Source organism: Symphalangus syndactylus, chromosome 12 (genome assembly GCF_028878055.3).
Source record: "Symphalangus syndactylus isolate Jambi chromosome 12, NHGRI_mSymSyn1-v2.1_pri, whole genome shotgun sequence".
Taxonomy (NCBI): domain Eukaryota; kingdom Metazoa; phylum Chordata; class Mammalia; order Primates; family Hylobatidae; genus Symphalangus; species Symphalangus syndactylus.
In genome coordinates this window covers 46,466,294-46,482,067 of record NC_072441.2, presented here as the reverse complement: position 1 = coordinate 46,482,067, position 15,774 = coordinate 46,466,294, and the positions used below count along the sequence as shown (strand labels likewise).

Below are 15,774 nucleotides of genomic sequence, written 5' to 3'. Positions count from 1 at the left end.
CTGGAGTCTCACCAGGTGTATTAGTCTGTTCTCACGCTGCTATGAAGAATACCCAAGACTGGGTAATTTATAAAGAAAAGAGTTGTAATTGACTCACAGTGCCATATGGCTGGGGAGGCCTCAGGAAACTTACAACCATGGTGGAAGGCACCTCTTCACAGGGGAACAGGAGAGCGAATGAATGCCCAGCAAAGGGTGAAGCCCCCTGTAAAACCATCAGATCTTGTGAGAACTCACTCACTGTCACAGTAACAGGGTGGGGGAAATTGCCTCTGTGATTCATTTATCTCCACCTGGTCCTGCCCTTTACATGTGGGGATTATTACAATTTAAGGTGAGATTTGGGTGGGGACACAGAGCCAAATCGCATCACCGGGTCAGTGTTTCTAGAAAATAAATGTGAGATAGGAATGGTGGCAGAGGAGGGAACCTAGACTAGAGTCCGACTGTGCCTTACGTAGACTTTAAACCATTTACCTTCGCCTCTCCACCACTGACCCTGTACTGGGAACTCTGAGGCTTCTAGATCCTGAGCCTTTCTGGGATTCTGTGAGTTAGCCAAATCAGCTTGCTTCTTTTTATTTTTCGAATTAAAAAAAATTTTTATGTCACTTTATCTGGCAGCCTTCTGAGCCAGAATAGGTTCAGAGAGACTCCCTCAGCTTGTTTCTTGATCGTATTCCCTTTTGCAGGCCAGTAGGTTCAGCTTCCTCTACTCAGTCACTTATTTCTCCATCTCATCTTGTTTCATGGGTGCCATATCTGTTCTTATCTCTCTGAGAATGTTAAAAATCGTTTTCTTAAACCTTTTTTTTTTTTTTTTTTTTTGAGACGGAGTCTCAGCCACCCAGGCTAGAGGTGCAGTGGCGTGATCTCGGCTCACTGCAGCCACCATCTTCCGGGTACAAGAGATTCTCCCGTTTCAGCCTTCCAAGTAGCTGGGATTACAGGCATCTACCATCATGCCCAGCTAATTTTTGTATTTTTAGTAGGGCCGGAGTTTCACCATGTTGGCCAGGCTGGTCTTGAACTCCTGACCTCAGGTGATCCGTCCACCTTGGCCTCCCAAAGTGCTAGGACTACAGGCGTGAGGCACTGCGCCTGGCCTAGACCTTCTTTTCCTTGCATAGTTTCTTCCAAGTTACTTTTTTTCCTATTTGGTGTAGTCTTATTAGTAGAGGCCCTCCTCGGAAGACTGGTAATCCTTGGTTGTCTGTTCGTGATTAAGAGTGGGCTACTGAAAGCTGATGGGAGGTCCTGAACTTGTAAGTAGGACTTAAGGACGTGTCGTTTTACCCTATATTCTAGAGTCTAAAGCAGTGATTCTCAGCTTCGGCTGCACATTAGAATCACATGCCATCAGAGCTTTAAAAAAAAAAAATCCCTGCTGCTAATACGTCAGAATCTCTGAGACTAGGTCCCAGGTAGCGATAGTTAAAAAAAAAATTAGGTGTGGCTACATACAGTAAAATGCACAGAATTTAAGTGTATAGTTTGATTTTTACCATGTAACTGATATAAGATGTAGAGCATGGCAAAAAATTCTAGAAAATTCCTTCATATCCCTTTCTCCTGTTGTCTCTCAGTCCAGAGGTGACCACTATTCTGATTTCTATCTCCGTAGATTAGCACCAGTGTTTTTTAAAGCTGCCAAGATAATTCCAGTGTGTGGCCAAGATTGAAATGATTGGTCTGGGTGGATTGTTTGAGGCTATCTCCACGGTATTTATCTTTCATTTTGTCCCAGTCATATTTTCCAGAGAGTATCTTCCAGTTTTCTGCTTGGAGAGTTGAGGTCTAGTTGTCAGTATCTGGGAACTCAGGAAAAGAGGGTTGGGTAAGGAGCCATAGAACATTTAGTATATGGGCTCACACAATCTGTCTCTGTTAGGATGCCTATGTCTTCCACCTTGTATGGTTTACCCTCTTGAGAAAAGAAATCTGTTGCCTGCCACATTGAGGGTGGGGCCACTCAGCAGCTTGGAGGAAATCTGGGATTCTAACTGTTCAGCATTCACTTGCTCCTTTCTTTTAGTCCCCCTTCCCCTCTTTGTTCTGGCAGTTCCTGAGCCTTTTGAGGAATCTATGGCATAAACTGGTTTGTTCTTAGTTGTCAGCATTGCTGGCTTAGAATTTGGCCCTCTTTGGCGGGGTGTGGTGGCTCACCCCTGTAATCCCAAAGCCCTTTGGGAGGCTGAGGCAGGCAGATCATGAGGTCAAGAGATCGAGACCATCCTGGCCAATATGGTGAAACCCCGTCTCTACTAAAAATACAAAAATTAGCTGGGCGTGGTGGCGTGTGCCTGTAGTCCCAGCTACTCAGGAGGCTGAGGCAGGAGGATTGCTTGAACCCAGAAGGCGGAGGTAGCAGTGAGCTGAGATTGCGCCACGGCACCCCCATCCTGGCGACAGAGTGAGACTCCGTCACAAAAAAAAAAAAAAAAAAAAAAGATTTTGGCATCTTTGACTAGGTCAGTTATCCAGCTGCTTTCCAGCTTCCAAAATTTTGTTGCTATTGTCTAATTCTCCCTGTCCTAATGGCTTGTGTCCTAAAAACAGAACAAACAACAGTAACACAACTTTCTTTATCCTTGTTTTAGTAACGTTTTGGGAGGAAGCAAAATTAGATGTGTGTGTGTTCAATCTGCCATCTCACCTTGGAAGTCCACTGTCTGCTTTCTGTTATACAGAAACTTGTTGCCATCTGTCCTCCATTGTTGTCTCCTCCTTATGGGGTTATACCTTTTAAATTTCTTCATAGTTGTCTGAAAAGAGTGTCAGGAGGTAGAGGACCTAAATATTGGTCAAGCTGTCATTTCTTTAGGAGTCTCAAAATTCTTTTTAGAAGTACTCGTTGTCCCAGGATCTTATAATCTCAAGATTGGAAGTGATTTTGAAGATAATCTGGTTTAACGAGCTATTTGATACCTTCTCTAAAGGAATCGTCTAGCCTAAAATGTGAGAAACTTGTGGTAGGAGGAGATGAGTGCCTGGAGAAATGGATTGGGCTGTAGATCTCTACAAGGGGTCTGGAAATCCATGTGTGCATTAAATGTTGCGTGAATAACAGATCTTGTATATTTGTAATACATAATAAAATTTATTAAAAAGTCATAATGGGTGGGGTGTGGTGGTGGCTCATGCCTGTAATCCCAGCACTTTGGGAGGCTGAGGCAGATGGATCACCTGAGGTCAGGAGTTTAAGACCAGCCTGGCCAACATAGTGAAACCCCATCTCTACTAAAAATACAAAAAATTGGCTGGGTGCAGTGGTTCATGCCTGTAATCCCAGCACTTTGGGAGGCCAAGGCGGGCAGATCATGAGGTCAGGAGATCGAGACCATCCTGGCTAACATGGTGAAACCCTGTCTCTACTAAAAATACAAAAAATTAGGCAGGTGTGGTGGCGGGCGTCTGTAGTCCCAGCTACTCAGGAAGCTGAGGCAGGAGAATGGCGTGAACCCGGGAGGTGGAGCTTGCAGTGAACCGAGATCTTGCCACTGCACTCCAGCCTGGGCGACGAGCGAGACTCTGTCTCAAAAAAAAAAAAAAATTAGCTGGCTATGGTGGTGTGCACCTGTAGTCCCAGCTACTTGGGAGGCTGAGGCAGGAGAATCACTTGAACATGGGAGGCAGAGCCTGGGTGACAGTGAATGAAACTCCATCTCAAAAAAAAAAAAAAAAAAAGTCATGATAGTTTTATCATTTCAGTTAGTATTGCTTAAATCCAATCATGGGGAGAGGGTAGTTCTCAGAATTTTTTATTTTGAAAAAAGCTTCTAGTTTCATCCATGTCCTGGACATAGTTAACATAGAGTGAATGATAAAACCACCCATTAAAGTCTCTATTTTAAATATCTCTAATAGCTTTGTTATTCTTTGACATTCTATATTTTTATTTTCTTTAAAACACTAAGTCAGTAGCTTTCCAAATGTTGCTCTTTGAGTTAGAATTTTTACCATGAAGTTCATGATGAAATAGAAATGTTTTCAATGTTTATGCAATTTATTCACCTTTAAATTATATCCATCCTTTTTCTGTGTTAAAATGCCCTTTTTCTTATGAAGTGATTCTAGATAGTAGATTTTTCTTTCTAATATTTGGCAAAAAGTAAAAACCTGCGAGCCCTACGTATTGCTCTTCAAATTAATTTTTTTTTTTTTTTTTTAGACGGAGTCTTGCTCTGTCACCCAGGCTGGAGTGCAGTGGTGCGATTTTGGCTCACTGCAACCTCCGCCTCCCGGGTCCATGCCATTCTCCTGCCTCAGCCTCCCGAGTAGCTGGGACTACAGGCGCCTGCCACCACACCCGGCTAATTTTTGGTAATTTTAGTAGAGTCAGGGTTTCACCGTGTTAGGATGGTCTCGATCTCCTGACCTCATGATCCGCCTGCCTTGGCCTCCCAAAGTGCTGGGATTACAGGCGTGAGCCACCGCGCCCGGCCTCAAATTAATTTTTAACAAGTTTTATAAAACACAAAAGCCTGCTTCTCAGCTGCACAGAATCCCCATTGGCCTTTTCTTTCTACCACAAGTTAGTAACAGTCAGTCATGTGTTGCTTAACAATGGGGATATGTTCTGAGAAATGAGTTGTTAGACAATTTCACTGTTGCATGAACATCATAGAATACACTTAGACAAACCTAGAAAGTAGAGCCTACTACACACCTGGGCTATATGGTATATAGCCTTTTGCTCCAGGGCTACAAACCTGTACAGTATGTTGTTGTATGGAATACTGTAGGCAGTTGTAACACAGTGGTACTTGTGTATCTAAACAGCAAAGATACACCAAAAGTACTATATTATAATCTCATGAGACCACCCTCTTGTTTTTTTTTTTTTGAGATGGAGTCTTGCTGTGTCTTGCAGGCTGGAGTGCAGTGGCGCTATCTCAGCTCACTGCAACTTCTGCCTCCTGGGTTCAAACTATTCTCCTGCCTGAGCCTCCTAGTAGCTGGGATTATAGGCATACACCACTATACCTGGCTAATTTCTACATTTTTATTAGAGACGGAGTTTCACCACATTGGCCAGATTGGTCTTGAACTCCTGAACTCAAATGATCCACCTGCCTCAGTCTCCCAAAGTGCTGGGATTACAGGCGTGAGCCACTACGCCCAGGCAGGGACTACCCTCTTATATGTGGTATCCATTGACTGAAATGTTCTTATTCGGTGCATGACTCTATTTTACTTTTGTGTTTGTATATAAAATTCAAGATATGAATCAGATGACATGGGGAATTTTTACTATCTCTCATGGTGTTACGATAGTCCTTCCTCATTGGAAGAATGTAGATTAATTAATTGTTGTTAGAACCTGTTGATTGTGACCCCCCAAGTTTGCTTGCAAAGTGTCATCTCATTTCTCACTAGGTATTTCTACTAGCCTGGTATGTTTATTTTGCATTTTTAGCTGTTTACTTCAAGAGAGCTTTCTCTGCTTGTGCTGTTTGCAGTTTATGCTTTTAAGTGGCCAAAAACAATGTGGGTTTAGTGCCTTGTTAATTGTTCTTTGTGCTCATCCAAACTCACACAGTTAAACTCTCTGAAAAGTGTTCCCTAAAGTTAGTTAAACTGGCTATTATCTGGGTTTTTGTTGTTGTTTTTGCTATTTAGTGTCTTGTAAGTTTGTTATCAGGACTCCTCTTAAGTAACTGCTAGCTCCTTTGTTCTTGAATGGGACCTTGATGAGAGATAGGAACAAAACTTGCTTTATTATGGATAAATGCTTTTTTTGTTTGTTCATAGGAAAGCGTAAGCACTGAGATAGAAGGAAGGATGGGGATTTTGTCTTTGAGTTGGTGCTCAAATGATTATTTGCTGTTGTCTTTGTCCTAAATCTTTTGTATGTCAGAAATGAATCCAGTGTGCTCATAAATTATGCTAGTGACTTTATCATAACAGCGTTAGCAGATACTGTATAAAAGTGTAGCTTTAATGATTAATTATATAATATATTTGAATGAAATACATGAGACAGGTAGAAGAAAAATGTAATATCTTCAGGCATACCAGAAATCAGGATAGTTCGGAAAACTGAGCATAATTTGATGGTGAAAGGACCTTGAAGTAAATTGAAAATGAATTTTGGGGATAAGTCATGAATAATGTAATGTCTTTGAATACAGTAGTCATCCTTTATCTGCAGTTTTACTTAACTGTGGTCAATTACAGTCTGAAAATATTAAATGGAAAATTCCAGAAATAATGTATAAGTTTTTCTTTCTTTTTTTTTTTTTTTTTTTTTGGAGACAGGGTCTTGCTCTGTTGCCCAGACTGTAGTGCAGTGGGGTGATCATGGCTCACTGCAGCCTTGACCTCCTGGGCTCAAGCAATCCTCCCACCTCAGCCTCCGTAGTAGCTGGGACTACAGGTATGTGCTGCCACACCTGCCTAATTAAAAAATTTTTTTTTCTCATAGAGATGGGGTCTTGTTATGTTGTCCAGGCTAGTCTCAAATTCCTGGGCTTAAGTGATCCTCCTGCCTCGGCCTCCCAGTTGGGATTACAGGCATGAGCCACTGCACCTGACCAATTTAATGAGTTTTGATAAAGGTATACACCTACGTGAATCATTCCTATTGTGGTTGCTTTAGTTAATCCCCATTGTTGTGATTGTTTAATTTGGTTTTCAGAGATGAGGTCTTGCCCTGTTTCCCATGCTGGAGTGCAGTGGCGTGATCATAGCTCAGTGCAGCCTTGAGCTCCTGGGCTCAAGCGATCTTCCTGCCTCAGCTTTCCAAGTAGTGGGGACAACAGGGTTTGTGCCACTGCACTTGGCTAATTTTTGGGGTCTTGCTCTGTTGCCCAGTCTGGAGTTGTGATATCTTTTAACCATAGATTAGTTTTTCTTGTTCTTGAACTTCACATAAGTAGAGTAACACAGTGTGTATTCTTTTGTGTCTGCTTCTTTTGGTCAAAATAACGTTTTTGAAATTCATCCGTGATCTTGCACATATCAGTAGTTCTTTTTAATCCATTCATATTAATACATTGTATGAATATAATACAATTTATTTGTCCTATCTCCTATTTGGCTATTATGAATAAAGTAGCTATGAAGTTTTTTTTTTTTTTTTTTTTTTTTTTTTTTTTGAGACAGCCTGTTGGTCAGGCTGGAGTGCAGTGGCACGATCTCGGCTCCCTGCAACCTCCGCCTCCTGGGTTCAAGAGATTCTCCTGGCTCAGCCTCCCGAGTAGCTGGGATTACAGACATGTGCCACCACGTCGGGCTAATTTTGCATTTTTAGTAGAGATGGGGTTTCTCCATGTTGGTCAGGCTGGTCTTGAACTCCCGACCTCAGGTGATCTGCCTGCCTTGGGCTCCCCAAGTGCTGGGATTACAAGTGTGAGCCACCATGCCCGGCCCCCCCCTTTTTTTTTTAAGATGGGGTTTCGCTCTTGTCGCCCAGGCTGGAGTGCAATGGTGCAATCTCAGCTCAGTACAACCTCCACCTCCCAGGTTCAAGTGATTCTCCTGCCTCAGCCTCCCGAGTAGCTGGGATTACAGGTCCTGACACCATGCCTAGCTAACTTTTGTATTTTTAGTAGAGACAGGGTTTCACCGTGTTGGGCAGGCTGGTCCTGAACTACTCCTATCCTCAGATGATCCACCCGCCTCACCCTCCCAAAGTGCTGGGATTACAGGCATGAGCCACTGCACCCGGCCGCTATGAAGTTTTGGCTGTGAGTCTTTTTGTAGACATACACTTTCATTTATTTTGGATAAATAAATAGTGGTGGAATTACTGAGTTGTAGGGAAGATGTATGTTTAACTTTAGAAGACAATGCTAAACAATTTTCCCCAAGAAATGACACCATTTTACATTCCACCCTGCCATCTATAAAAGATCTAGTTGAGTGTCAAATCAGAATTGAGTTTTAGAAAAATTATTCTGGTACAGTGGGCAGGCCAGGTGTGGTGGCTCCCGCCTATAATTCCAGCACTTTGGGAGGCTGAGGCGGGCAGATCGCGAAGTCAGGAGTTTGAGACCAGCCTGATCAACATGGTGAAACCCCGTTTCTACTAAAAATCAACAATTAGCTGGGCATGGTGGTGTGCATCTGTAATCCCAGCTACTCAGGAGGGTGAGGCAGGAGAATTGCTTGAACCCAGGAGGTGGAGGTTGCAGTGAGCTGAGATTGCACCACTGCACTCCAGCCTGGGCAACAGAGTGAGACTCCGTCTCAAAAAAAAAAAATAAAAAGAATATTCTAGTACAGTGGGATATAAGACTTGGAATAGGGAAAACACACAGTAAAGTAATACACTTGAAAATTGATATATTCCGGCCGGGTGTGGTGGCGCATACCTGTAATCCTAGCTACTTGGGAGGCTGAGACAGGAGAATTGCTTGAACCTGGGAGGCGGAGATTGTGGTGAGCCGAGATCGCGCCACTGCACTGCAGCCTGGGCGACAGAGGGAGACTCCGTCTCAAAAAAAAAAAAAAAGAAAGAAAATTGATGTATTCCTTATCCAAGGAATTGGTAGGGAGGTAGATAAGCTTATGGATTCTAGCGCTATAAGGACATGGAATCCTTAGACTTGATATATGGGGTGAGGATAAGGTAGGGATCAGGTGGCCCCTATGTATCTGTTATAGGCTGCTGGATGTTGATATGACAATAGAGTGAACACTGTGGAGGAAAAGATTTAAAGGGAAGGAGTGATGAGTTACATTTTGTTTGTAAGTAGTAATTGGGGGTAAAGGAAGTATGAGATATCTCTGGGAGTGTGTGTAGGAAGGATAGAGTGGAATTGGAATGTTGGGGACCAGTAACATTTAAGAAATGAGCTGATGAAGAGTCTGCATAAGAACAAAAGGAGTAGCCACTATTTTGAGGGTGTGGTTTCTATAAAACTTACTATGAAACTTGAGGTACTTGTAATAGTCAATTTGAGACTAAAAATATAAATAATTAAAAAAATATGACATAGGTGGTAGAGCTTAGAGGTCTATAGAAATTATCTATTCATTAATTCTTCTTTTTTTGAGATGGAGTCTTGCTCTGTTGCCCAGGCTGGAGTGCAGTGGCGCTATCTCGGCTCACTGCAGGCTCCGCCTCCCGGGTTCACGCCATTCTCCTGCCTCAGCCTCCTGAGTAGCTGGGACTACAGGCGCCCACCACCACGCCCGGTTAATTTTTTGTATTTTTTTAGTAGAGACGGGGTTTCACCATATTAGCCAGGATGGTCTCGATCTCCTGACTTTGTGATCTGCCCGCCTCGGCCTCCCAAACTGCTGGGATTACAGGCGTGAGCCACTGCACCTGGCCTATTCATTAATTCTTTATGCCACCTTTTTTTTTTTTTGAGACGGAGTCTCAGTCTTCACCCAGGCTGGAATGCTGTGGCGTGATCTTGTGTCACTGCAACCTCCGCCTCCTGGGTTCAAGCAATTCTACTGCCTTAGTGTCTCAAGAAGCTGGGATTACAGGTGTGTGCCACCACACCCAGCTAATTTTTTTGTAATTTTAGTAGAGACAGGGTTTCACCATGCTGGCCAGGCTGGTCTCGAACTCCTGACCTCAAGTGATCCTCCCGCCTCAGCCTCCCAGTGTGCTGGGATTGCAAGCATGAGCCACTGTGCCCAGCTTCTTTCAGCCAACTTTTGTTGTTTAGTGTATACTAGCTGCTGTGCTCGTCATTATGGAGGTAAGACTATTACCCTCTCTTATTCAGAACAGGAAAAAAGAAAAAAAGATGCTTTTAGGCTCTAAGTCAGCTCCCTTCTCAGCTGTGCTGCTAACCTGCAATCCTGACCTCAGTAATGATCTCCTGATACCTTCAGCATTGTGTTGCTCTCTCCCTTTTATTTCCTTACTTTGTATCTTTTCAGATTAGAACATGTTTTTCTTGTCATGACAAAGGAGTCTACAAAAATTCATTTCCCCTCATTTATGCAAAATAATACATATTTAAGAAAATTTGGAAAAAGAAGTATAAATAATATTAAAAATCACAAAGTTAATGACTTATATTGAATTTTATTGTGGTAATTGCTTTTGGCAGTTTCTGTTACTTCTGTTCTCTATAGTTTAGCCAGAGCAAACTATTAAAACTCAGTTTGGCACTTGTATGCTCATGTTTATAGCAGCATGATTCCCAAGAGTCAAAAGGTGGAAATAACCCAAATGTCCCTCAGCATAGAGATGAATGCATAGACAAAATGTATGTGGGTGGGGGTATTTGTGTATGTATGAATATGAATATTATTTAGCCACAAAAAGGAATGAGGTTCTGATACATGCTACAACATGGATGAACCTTGAAAACATTATGCTAAGTAAAATAAGCCAGACAGAAAAGGCTAGTTTTACTTATAATCGTACAAGTATGATTCCACCTATATGATATATATAGAATAGGCAAATTCATAGAGTCAGAAAGTAGGTTAGAGGTTACCCAGAGATGCAAGAAAGGGAAATGGATATAGTATTTCTGTTTGGGATGATGAAAAAGTTTTGGAAAGAATGCTAATGGTTGCACAAGATTGTAAATGTATTAAATGCCATGAATCATACATTTAAAAATAATGAGAATGGCAAATTTTATATGTTTTACTATAAATATACTTTAAAAAAAAAGTCTATTTGAAACCCTTAAGGACTTGTAGCTAGTTCACAGTTTTACTTCTGAGTGAGGCTTAGATGTCTGTGTATATATTGTTCATGCTCCATCATTTTTTCAAAAAAAGCACTGATTATGTGAGTGGTGAGTTTGTTGACAATTAAATTTTCTTCTTGGTTTTCTTTTTTTCCATAAATATGGATCACTTATAATGAAAACATTTACACGTAAGAATTACTTTTTTTTTCTTTTTGAGATGGGATCTCACTGTTGCTCAGGCTGGAGTACAGTGGCATGATCTCGGCTCACTGTAACCTCTGCCCCCTGAGCTCAAGCAGTTCTTTTTCCTCAACCTCCTAAGTATCTGGGACCACAGATGCGCGCCACCACACCCGGCTAAGTTTTTGTATTTTCGATAGAGATGGGGTTTCACCATGTTGCCCAGGCTGGTCTCTAACACCTGAGCTCAAGCGATCTGCCTTCTTGGGCCTCCCAAAGTGTTGGGATTATAGGCATGAGCCACCGCGCCCAGCTAAGAATTACTTTAAAAACAAAATTACATTAGACAGTATTTATCCTCTTTAGGCTACTGTCTAGTGTCTTTTTTTTTTTCTATCTCCTCTTGATCATCTTTCACCTTTTTTTTTTTGATGTGTAGATCTCATTCCTTAATTATGTTTTATGTAACCACATTGGAGATAATTAGAAAAAAGAGAAAGAACTCTCTCTGACCCCAAATTTAGTATTCTGACATAACCTTTAATTTTGATGTATTTTCTTCATGTCTCTGCCTATATCTTTGATCTAATTTGAATATATGTGGAATTTGAGTTCTTTTTTCACTTTTTGTTGCATTGACATTTTTGCATGTGGTCTGCCTGATTGTTGTCTTAACCAGATTTTTTTTTTTTTTTTTTTTTTTTTTTTTTTTCGTGAGACAGGGTCTTGCCCTGTCACCCAGGCTGGAGTGCAGTGGCTGAATAATGGCTCACTGCAGCCTCTGACCTCATAGACTCATCAATCGTCCTGCCTCAGGCTCCTGAGTAGCTGGGACCACAGGTGTGCGCCACTATGCCCAGCTAAATTTTGTATTTTTTGTAGAGACGGGGTTTTGCCATGTTGCCCAAGCTGGTCTTGAACTCCTGGGCTCAAGCAATCCACCTGCTTTGGCCTCCCAGAGTGCTGGGATTACAGGTATGAGCCACCGCGCCCAGCCTTAACCAACTTTTTAAAACAAAATTACAAAAGGCTTACATGATACTAAAAAATTTAAATACAGAAGTCGCTAAAGTAGGAAAGTTTTCTTTCTCTGTTTTTATTTCCTTTGCTACATTCTTACTATCTTGAGGTAGCTGTTAATAGTTTCATAGCCTATCAAAAAATGGTATTATATTGTATGTATATCCGATTCTTTACCTATATTTGATTGGCTCCATCAAATTGGGAACCATGTTATTTTTAATGGCTGCATCACATTCTGTTGTATGGTAGTGCCATGATTTATTTGCTTATTTTCTGATTGATGAACGTTGTGGTTATTACCAGTTTTTTCTTATTATAAATAATTCTGTGATTTTTTTTTTTTTTTTTTTTGAGGCAGAGTCTCGCTCGCTCTTTTGCCCAGGCTGGATTGTGCAGTGGCTCAGTCTCAGCTCACTGCAACCTCTAACTCCCGGGTTAAAGTGATTCTTATGCCTCAGCCTGCTGAGTAGCTAGGATTACAGGCGTGCACCACCATGCCCAGCTAATTTTTGTATTTTTAATAGAGACAGGGTTTTGTCATGTTGGCCAGGCTGGTCTCAAACTCCCGGCCTCAAGTGATCCACCCACTTTGGCCTCCCAAAGTGCTGGGATTACAAGTGTGAGCTACCGCACCTGGCCTGATTTTTTTTTTCTTTTTAAAAATAAGAGATCTACTCCAGCCTTAATTTTAGTACATAAATCCATATACCTATACTATTTATAATAGGAAGTTACGTAAAATCATCTAAATTTTTTTTGTTGTACAGATTGCCACAGCATAGGAATTCATGACTTTAAACTTACTCAAAATTTCTTCTGTAGAACAAAGATAAAACTCAAAACTGTAGAATAAAAAAAAAAAAAACCTCTTCAAAAATTAGTACTTTAACTTTACATCAAGTTTGTCTGGCAAGCCCAAGATAAACGTTTGTTTTTGACTTATAAGCCAATGTTAGGCCCAGAATCTACCATAGGTCAAATCTCAAAATGGCAAATTGGAGTCTGTCCAAATTTTCTGTTGTATTGAATATTTTTGAAATATTTGAACTATTAGCCAGGACGTGAGCATTTTTGTCATACAGGGATTTGTTGTAACTGAATTTGACATACACACCGTCAAAGTGTTTGTTTAGTCCTCCCAGGTATTCATGGTGTATTAAAAGAGATATTCAGTCTTCCTGGTGCTGGTACCTGAAGAGTTCTGATGTCATTTGGATCTCTTTACTTTTGAATGGAAGTTTACAAAAAGCTTACCTAGAGCTTCAAGTCACAAAGCAGTCTGGGTCAGTTATTACCCTTACACATAATCACCTTTTAAAGCATGAAGTAATACAAGGGTAATGTTCATTTGTCTGAAAGCTCTGGTTATAAGAAACATTCAGATGGGGCTTAACTTCTGCTGCTGTTGCCAGTGAGGGACATCCCAATACCAGTACGCATGTGCCCAAGGCCCTGAGCACTAGTTTGGAAGCCAGGAGGACACGTCTGTAGTTTGTAAGATGAGGCGTGCGTGGTAGATACCATCTGCTAACAACAGCTTGGTTGATGTAGGATGGCTATACAGCGGTGAGGTCTATGTGACTGTTTGACATGCTGAGGTTGCTGAAAGTGAACTGGCTGTGAGGGCTGGGAGACTGTCTAGAACACACTTAGTTGTGCCAGTTGAGGTCCTGCTTGTCCTCTCTTTGCTTCTTTCAGATCATTATCATGAGCAGTCAATAGCTGTTCAGTACACTGCACTAAGAAATCCCAAGGGTAAGCAGTAAGATGATGTGGTGATGTAGTCTTGTAGGCCATGTTGGAGAAAGACGAAGTGTAATCCTCGAAGAAGCCATACATGTAGCAGCTACTGAAGAAAGTGCATAATTTAGAAAGGGGTAATTTTGCAACAGTACTTCCAGGAAATCTGCATATTTGGCTATGTAGTGTTTAATCTTTTCCAGGCAAATCGTTGGCCAGCCATCATGAAGATCTGTTTTGTGTACTACTTCAGAGAGAAAAAATTCAATGAAATGGGCAGCTGTTGGAAGGCGGAGGTCCATTCCACTGATGGGTTTCTAATAATAAGAGTTACATATGTAGCAAATTTTGTTTTGTTAATACTACATTCATATTAGTCATAACACCTAGGCTGTTGAGCTGTTCCAGCTTAGGCACACTATCTTCTTTTTCTTCGGGGGTACTTGCTAGAAGCAGATGGGAAACTGCAGCTAAATACAGCTGCAAGATAGAGATGTCACAGCAATCCATAAATAGTTCTAGTAAATAGCAAGATGCTGGAGTAGAAAGAGCGTGACGTGATCGCTCACAATGGCAGTCAAGTCAGCAAAATACTGGCTGAGACTCAGTTGAGGGGACTGGCCTTTGTATGAGGGCAACTTCAGCTCTTTGTACCAAGTGCTTGGTGAATATTGGCAGCCAGCTCTCTTCGCCATCACTGCCTCTCCAGCTCCCTGGGACCCTGAGGTGCATGCAGCCAGACGTGACAACTACAGTCCCGCCCCGAGGCCCTCACATACCCAGTCCCCTTGGCGTCCGCCCCCGCTGGTGCTGCAGACAGTCGGCTGCGAAGCGCCAGTCTCAGCTCTGGCCAAGCTCCGCCCATTGTTAAAGGACTGGCAGGCAGCTCCCAATTCTGTGATTAATTTCAGTATGTAGATCCTTGCTTATTTGAGCATTGGGACAGATTTCTGAGTCAGCCCATTGACATGTATCATGGATACTTCCAAATAGTTGTTCTAAACAGCTGTATTAATGAATGTATTCAGCAATAATGTCTTTAAAAATACTAATTTCCTTTAGACAAAGCATCAGTTTTTTGTTTTTGGGTTTTTTGGTTTGTTTGTTTTGTTTTTAAGACGGAATCTTGCTCTGTCACCCAGGCTGGAGTGCAGTGGTGTGATCTCGGCTCACTGCAATATCCGCCTCCTGGGTTCAAGTGATTCTCCTGCTTCAGCCTCCTGAATAGCTGGGACTACAGGTGTGCACCACCCACATCTGGCTAATTTTTGTATTTTTTAGTGGAGACAGGGTTTCAACACGTTGGCCAGGCTGGTCTTGAACTCCTGACCTGTAGTGATCCACCCACCTCAGCCTCTCAAAGTGCTGGGATTACAGGCATGAGCCACTACAGCTGGCCCAAAGCATCAGTTTTTTTTTATAATGAATATTTCAGATGCAAAAATAAAAAATAAAAAATGCCTATGTTCACATCACCCACCTTAAGAAATAAATATTATAAATGTACTTGTAAACATAATCCCCATCTTCTTTAAGATATAACATTATACTTATATGTATGTTTATAAACAGTATATCATATAAACATGCCCTTTTACATTTTCATTATTGCTCAACTTTGTGTGTTGAACATAATATGTCACATGAGGTCATTAGCCCCCAGGAGGGCTGTCAATGGTCTCCACCTCCTTATATTTATGCTGTTATGCACTTTCTTCCCATGTTGAATAGGGCTGACTTGTGTAACCAATTGAATATTACAAAAATGTCAGAGTGACTTATGAAGCTAACTCATGTAAGCATTTTCTGTCTTGCTTTCTTGTTCTGGGGGAAGCCAGTTGCCACAAGGTGAGGATACTCAGCAGTCTTATGGAAGGGTCCACATGGTGAGAAACTGAGGACTTTTGCCAATAACCATATGAGGGAGCCATCTTTGAAGCAGCTCTTCCAGCCCCAGTCAAGCCTTCAGATGACAGCAGCAGTAGCCAAGATCTTGTCTGCAAGCTCATGAGAGACCATGAGCCAGAATCGCCCAGCTAAACTGTACTCCAGTTTCTGACATACAGAAACTGTGAGGTAATAAATATTTAATGTATTAAGCTACTAGGTTTGGTACTAATGGATGAGAGAAAGAGACTTGTAATTGTTTCCATGTTTGCCTCCCCATACTTCATTACTAGTGAGCAATTTGAAGACAGGACAGGAACCATATGTC

General features: G+C 41.7%; 1 protein-coding gene and 1 pseudogene across 2 annotated transcripts in view; one reads left to right on the top strand and one right to left on the bottom strand.

Moving 5' to 3' along the window:
* EVI5 (ecotropic viral integration site 5) overlaps positions 1–15,774 on the top strand; it is a 294,360-nt gene that overhangs the window by 13,696 nt on the left and 264,890 nt on the right. The gene's annotated exons all lie outside the window — the stretch shown is intronic.
* On the bottom strand, positions 13,127–14,424 carry LOC134734820 (cyclin-J-like; annotated as a pseudogene).